This window comes from Bison bison, unplaced genomic scaffold (assembly GCF_000754665.1).
Source record: "Bison bison bison isolate TAMUID 2011002044 unplaced genomic scaffold, Bison_UMD1.0 scf7180017864444, whole genome shotgun sequence".
Classification (NCBI taxonomy): Eukaryota; Metazoa; Chordata; class Mammalia; order Artiodactyla; family Bovidae; genus Bison; species Bison bison.
The window spans coordinates 241195-248730 of record NW_011495006.1 but is presented as its reverse complement, the minus strand read 5'-3'; positions in this window follow the sequence as shown (position 1 = coordinate 248730).

The following is a 7536-nucleotide window of genomic DNA, read 5'->3' as shown; positions in this document are numbered from 1 at the left end:
CTGGAGACACAGACACGGGGCCAGGCTAAGGGGCTGAGATGGCAGGTGCATCAGCCCAACTCCAAGGGATTCGACTCTCCTGTGTAGTGAAGTCTCTGATTCACTGAACCAACACAGGCAGAGGGGGTCGGGGCAACAGGACTAAACGCCTGACCTGGGCCAAGAGCGGCCGCAGGCCTCGCGGGGCCCGCTCCGTGTGAGGCATGTGGGAAGGTTCCCTGGAGGAGGCAGGCCTGGGGAGGAAGAGGCTCTGCAGGCTGGGCCGGTCAGGGAGAGAACCGGTCACGGCCTGCCCCCTACCCAGACGCCCTCTACTCACCTGGTCCCAGGCGCGCTGGCGGGGAGGCTGCCGGGGAGCCCTGCCCTGCTTCCCTCTGTGCTCCGCTCCACCCAGGCGGCGGCGCGGCTCCAGGGAGGCAGGAGGCCCCGGGCTGTGCTGCTCAGAAACCGAAGCGCTGCTCTCAGGGAGGACGGAGCAGCAGCAACACCAATGCCCAGTCCCGCCCACATCGCTGCGAGGCAGGCCCATCGGCCCAGGCTGCTGCCCACTGAGGGCCCAGAGGACACCGTGAACCACCCCACAGCAGAGCCCTCCCTGGGCTAGACACAGGCCTCCCTCCACTGACCGCTACCCACGGGCCCATCTCCCTCCACTGACCGCTACCCACGGGCCCATCTCCCTCCACTGACCACTACCCCCAGGCCTGCCAGAGTGGCTTCATACGGTAGTATTCTGGAGCCAGAGCAGCTAGGAGACCCTAGGATGAAGAGCAGGGTGTCAGGGGAGACCCAGCACACTGGGTCCCATGCCTGCCGTGTCCTGGGGAGAAGACGTCGGGCCAAAGGGCCTCAGGTGCAGCCCGTGGGCTCCTCCACCTCCACCGGGACGCGTGGGATCTAGTTCCCTGATCAGGGATTGAGCCCAGGCCCCTACATCGGGAGCGCACAGTCTTAGCCACTGGACCACCAGGGAAGTCCCTGAGACCCCACTTTTTAAAATGAGAAAACTGAACTCAGGGAGGGGAAGCGACTCACCCATGGTCTCACAGACAGACGGGTCGAGGTCAAGGCGCTCCCTCCGTGGCGGCAGTGCTCCCCACGCCTGCCCCAGCGCTCTCTGCCGGTCCTCCCACAGCCCACGGCCACACCTCCCGCACCACCGGGCCCCCGCGAGCACTCGCCCGCCCGCTGGAGCTGGCAGGCTGCGTGTGGCCTCAGTCTGCACCACGCACAGACGTGTGTGGGCCACTCGCTCACGCAGCTGTGAGCATGACGATCCCCCTCCCGGCTTCGTCCCCTAAGATGGCGTGATGCTCCAGACCAACGGGAACACATGTTTCTCGGTTACAAACACCATTCTTCACAGACAGGAATTAAGACTACTTGGAGAAATGGCTGATCCCAGGACTGGGGCAGAGAGAGTAAAAGGTAAGCCTAGATCATTCTGTTACATGAAAGAGCAAGGAAGTGATCAAAGCAAGGCAGGGCCATCGCCAAAGGGCCCAGAGGCCAGTCCGAAAGGCTTCCTTCCACTGGCCAACTCTGCGACAATTTGAGCATGAAAAAAGACAATGGTAATAAAAAACTATAACTTTTATTTATTATAGCCTCTAAAAAACACCTATCGTGTATTGATTTATACTGCTGCATCAGGTCTTGGTGGCGGCACAGGGGGTCTTCCATCTTTGCCGCGGTAGCTTCCTGACCGGGGTGGAACCCAGGCCACCTGCAAAGGGAGCTCAGTCTTAGCCACTGGGCCCCCAGGCAAGTCCGTGTTATAGCCTTGTAATGAAGAAGTAAAGTGAAAGTCTATGAGTCCATGTGGTTGTAAACACACACAGGAAAAAGCTCTTCGTCAGAGCAGACACTGACAACTGGGAAAGCAACGTCCTTACAAGGACTGACTCATACGGAAAACCCCAGTCACAGAGCAACACAGGAGAGGACAGGTCAAGGAATGATAGTAACTCGTTCAGGCAAGAACGTCCAGCGGGCCTGAGAACTGCTGGGTGTGAGTCCCATAAACAGCAGGATATCCATACAGTCTCAAAGAACCTTCCCCAAAAAACTAATTAAAAGCGGAGGAAGAACAGCTCTGCAGAGGAGAAACTTCACAGATGTCAGCTTGACCCCAGGACCTGGGTCATGCAGTGGGGGACAGGTCAGACCTCACGTGCCCCTGCCACCAGACACCGAGGAGGAGACAGCAGCCTCTCCAGGCCCTCCTGGAAAAACGAAGGACCACATGGACAGGAGACACACCCGGCTAAGCGACGGCCCACAGAACAGCCAACCTGCAGCCTTCTCCTGTGTCAGCGTTGCAGACAAGGAGAGACGGAGGACCTGACCGTCCAGGTTCAAGGAGGCCAGGGAGATGGCACCCCCAAAACGAAATGGGATCCTGGATTTCATTTGGTGGAGAAACATGTCACTGGGCTCACTGACAAGGTCTCTCCCGGGAACACCAGAAGACTCTTAGGCCACAGTACTGGCCGCTGTTAATGCTGCTGTTGACACCAGCCCTGGGGTTACATAGGGAGTCTGCATTCGGGGGTCAGGAGCATCGTGTCTGCAGCTTGCCGGGCGGTCCAGAGGAACACGTGACGAGTCCATGAACACAAAGAGGGAGGGGAGGGAGCAAGCACGGGATAACGGCTACACGTACGGAACCTGGGGGAGCAGAGGCTTCCTCTTAATACAGCGACTGTTCTCAAAACTAGAGTTACTTTGTCCAGGAGTTTTAAGTTCAAAACAAACTAATAACTCTACTAGAATATTTTTTAATCCAAGGAACATATTCAAGAAAGGTGTAAGATCTGTATATCGAAAACTGAAAACGCACACTACTAAAGGAAGTAAAGAAATCGTAAATGGGTGATGGGCCACAGCAAGCTCGTGGGGGGGGGCACCGGGACCCCATGGCTATGGGAACCAGCTCTAACACACCGGCATTGGCAGTGAAATGACACACACAAATGCTTAAGATGTTTTCTGAAACTAAGAAGTTCCTCCCATCTCAAAAACAATCTATTAGACAACTCTTGAAGAGAGAAAAAAAAAATTAAACTGAAGAAATTCTTTTAAAAAATAGTGAAAATATTACCTATGAAAATCAGCAGAGCATGTTTAAAGCAGTTACCAGACAAAAAGTCGAAATGCTCAATATTTCATGCATTAAAAAAAAAAAAGGAATCAAATGGAGTTCATTCTTCACTCAAAAGTTTGGAAAAGAGCAAAAAAGTCAGAAGTAACCACAAGGAAAGAAGAATGTAAACAAAAGTTAATATTAATGAGGCGGGAAACAGAAAAACAATAGAACTTATTTACAAATTAAAATCCTGTTTTCCATAAAGTACTAACAAAAGAGACCACCAAGAGCTGAAAGAAAAGAGGGGAGAAACCACAGAGACACAGTATCAGCAATGAAAAGGGCGGCGGGTCACCAGACAAACGCATGAGGGACTCACTAAGGCCCTGCTTTCAAACCTCTATACACAGAAACTGTAAACACAGACAGGACGGACAGTATCTGAGGAAAACGGAGCTCACCAGAGGTGACCCCCTGGAGACAGAAAGCTTTAAGAGACAAATCTGGATAAAAGAAACAAAGTTTTCATAAAAACCACCCCACAAAACGCCAGGGCCAGAGGCCTTTGCGGGGGATCCTGCCACGTTTCCAAAGCCGAGCACTTCCGGAGCTCCATACGTTATCCCAGGGTGCTGACGGAGCAGGGCAACCTCCAGCCCCTTGGGTGAGGCACTTACAGTGACACCAGTACAGAAACCTGGTGAGCGCAGTGCAGGACTCAGAAGTTACACACCAGCGCTGGCCTCGCACATGCTGCCACACTAAATGCCACACCAGGAGACAAAACTCGGTCCTGACCTGCTCATCCTTCTAGGGATGCGGGGTACGTTCAGCCTTAGGAACCCATTAACACGACACCACATCCACCCAAAGGAAAGGCTACAAGTTTCCCCACAGACGGACACTAAAAACAGCATCAACAGAATTCCTGATGAAGACAATCAAAAAAATTTCTTAAAATGGGAAACACCCACTAATCCTAAAACGAGCATTTGCTCCGAGGGAAACGGAAGTGGGGACCAACGGCACGAAGGCGACGGAAATGCCAACACGAGTTAGAGCTCCCAGAAGTAACGAGCTGGGCAAAGCAGCCGCAGGTAAACTCACCGGTGCCAGCTGGAGGGGAACCCCAGTCACCAGAGCAACCCGAGCGAGGACAGGCCCAGGAACGAAGGCCACACGAGACGGCTGTCCCTCCGACGACCGAGGCGGAGCGGATCACGTGGACAGCACCCCCGTCCTCGGACAGGACGGCACTGCTCACAAAGACGTCGTTCTCCCCTCCAGGTAAACCCCAGCCAGCCCAGAGCGTCCACACAGGAAGACACCACGGAAACAAGCAGATAAGAAGCACCAGAGAAGAAGGGCCAACGCCGCTACGACACAGTGAATCTGGAAACGTCGAGCTGACTGAGGAGAGCCGGACGCAGAGGCCACACACCAACGCCCAGTTTCTGTGAAGCACCCACGACAGGCGGGTCTGCAGAAGCGGGACACGGACAGTGACCGCTCGCGGGCGTGGGGCTTGGTCCAGCGTGACCAGAGGTCCGGGCTTTGCTGGCGGTGACGGAGGGTCGCCCTGTGAGGAGCCTGAAAACCACCGGAGCACACACGTCGGGGTGGGATCTGTAGGGGACGTGAGCTCTATCTCGACAACGTGATCTAACACACGCTAGAAAGTCTCTATGATTAAAACCAGGCAGGAAAACACAGACCAACGGAATAAAAAAGTAAGTCTAAAATGAGACCCACGTACGTATGGACATTTAAGATTGAATGTGTAATAAACGGTGCTGGGATATCTGGTTAGCCACGTGGGAAAAGAGTGGTTCATGCCTAACACAGTGAGAAGAGCCTGCGCCAAAGCAGAACAGTCACCCAAGTGAGAGAGAGAACAGTCTGAGGAAAGTCAAGCTCCCTTGAACCCGCGTGAGGGACGGTTTCCTGGGGAGGACTCAGAGCCAAACGCTGTGAAACGAGAGGCGCGCATGCGCCCGCTGCCCCGCCCAAGCCCCCCACCTGGTCTCCCCCTCCAGGAACTAGGCCCCGTGACACGGGCCCCGCGGGTGGGGGAGGTGCAGGGTGTGGGAGCTCTCCCACCTGCCCCGGGTCAAGGGGGCACATGGGCACCGAGGCCACTTGCAGTCTGGGTCCTTCCCCTGCACCTCCAGGCAGTTCTCCCCGCCCCCCACATCCAGACCCCAGCATTTCCCCAGAGCCCCCTCCCTCACCAGTCTACTAAGACCTCTCCTTCTCTGGGACTCAGAGAAAAGGCCGGCAGGCCCCCAGGACTGGGCAGGAGCACGCAGAGCAGACTGGGGACTGAGCAGCACACCCTGGGGAAGGAAACCATCTGGTCTTTGAAGGAGCTGCAGGGCGCAGACCCAAGGCCCTGGGAGCTGGCTCAGGCCAGGCACAGGCACCTTCAAAGGACAGCTGGGCGGTCTCAAAGGCCAGTGAGCAGAGGGCCTGGAGCGGCCGAGCGCACATCCCACCCACAGACAACCTGACTCCGCCCCAACACCTCCCCCTCAGCTTGCCCAAGAAACCAGGATACAGGCCGAAGACAATTTAGCACTCCATTTCCAGGGCAGCCCCGGGGCGCCGCCTGCACTGGCCCTCGGCCACCCCCCAGGACCTGCCCCAGGCCACTGCAGCCTGGGTGGGTGAGAGGTGGGGAACCCTGAGGGTGGGGACCCCAAGACCACCAGGCGGCAGAGGGGCACTGAGCCGGCTCAGAGGAGAGGCCCTCCCCCCACCACACAGGGAGGGGCCCCAGGCCAGTGCTCCTGACCACGGGCTGGGCAAGGGGAAGCTGGGCGGAGCCCAGGATGGGGTTGGAGGCGGGGAGGACAGCCCCCAGCCCGCCAGGCTCCAGAGTCTGAGAGCCTGGGCTGAGCTCACGGCTGTCGGCTGTCGGAGCCCAGCAGGGACCACGACCTGCCCAGATGGAGACGAGGGAGGCTGGAGACAGAAGGGAGAGGAGGGAGGAACACGACCCCACTGGACAGAAAAGCAGCCGGGACGCACCGCCTGGCCGCCCCTGCCCCTGTGAAGGCGCGGCCTGCATGAGACTCTCGGCACAGACTCCAGGGACCCCGAACGCCGGAGCTCAGTCACTGGGGACTCGGCTCCGAGCCGTCACTTAGGAGTGGGAAATCCACAGATTACAGGCCCCTGGAGGGTTCTCGCAGATGAAAACGCCTGAAACGGAGGGAGGGACTGAGGCGGAGGCGGGGCAGGAAGGGGCCTGGCAGTGGGGGAGGCCGAGCCCAGGAGGGCTGCGAGGGCCCCAAGGCTCGCCACCCGCCAATAGACGGCTCAGTGAGACAGACCCACGCAGGACAAAAGCTTCAGGCGCCCAAACACCCAGAGCTCCCGGTCCCCGGCCCCCAGGGATGTGATAGGCTGAGTGGGAAGACACCACCCAAAGTCACAGCACGGGGACTTCCCTGGTGGTCCGGACGTTAAATCTCAGGGCTTCCGCTGCAGGAGGCACGGGTTCCATCTCTACTGAGGAAATCCACACATGGGTGGTACAGCCAAAAAAAAAAATCACAGCACAGTTGGAGTGCCTCCCGCCACCCCGAGAGTAGGCCCTGTGCCCCCAGGGTCCCCCAGCGCCCCAGGACAGCAGAGAGGCAGGGCTGCAGCAGCCCCGGCAAACCACGCCCTGCACCCACCCTAGAGCTCTGCGCTGAGGAATCAGACATGAAGCACTCGGGAAGCCAGAAACACTACAAAATAAAAACACAAAGCCAGAAACAACCAAAATAGCCAGCAATAAAGAATTAAATACATCGCGTTAGGTATCTAAATAGAGTATGACGCAGAGAATTTAAATAGTGTTAAAAGCATATACTCAGTTGTGGGGGACATGCTCCCACACGACACTAAGGGGGAAAATGACGCTAGAAAAGCACAGGACACAGAGTTACCCTGAGAGGTGCGTGTCCTGGCCACGGGGACAGAGGAGCCGCCACTAGGTCACCCCACTCCTGGGCCACTGTCACCCATTCCTGAAGGCAGCCCAGACACACACCAAGTAGTCCGGGACCCGCTGGAGTCCTCTGTCTGCTTGGGCTGCTCACGTGAGTGGCGCACAGGACACACAGGACCCACACGTGGAACACGAGAAGCAGGACAGAGCCCACGGGCGACAGTGTTTGTGCAACAGCAGAAGAGACATGCGGCGCCTCGGGGGGTCACGGCCAACCCACCTGCACACACACACAACAGGGCTTCGAAACACCATGGCGGGGGCGGGGGGAGCTGCCACGGAGGAGCACGCAGTCGGGGGCAGGGGGAGCTGCCACCGAGGAGCAAGCAGTCGGGGGCAGGGGGAGCTGCCACGGAGGAGCACGCAGTCGGGTCCCGAAACACCACAGCAGGGGTCGGGGGGGAGCTGCCATGGAGGAGCATGCAGTCAGGTCCCGTCCACGGGAGAC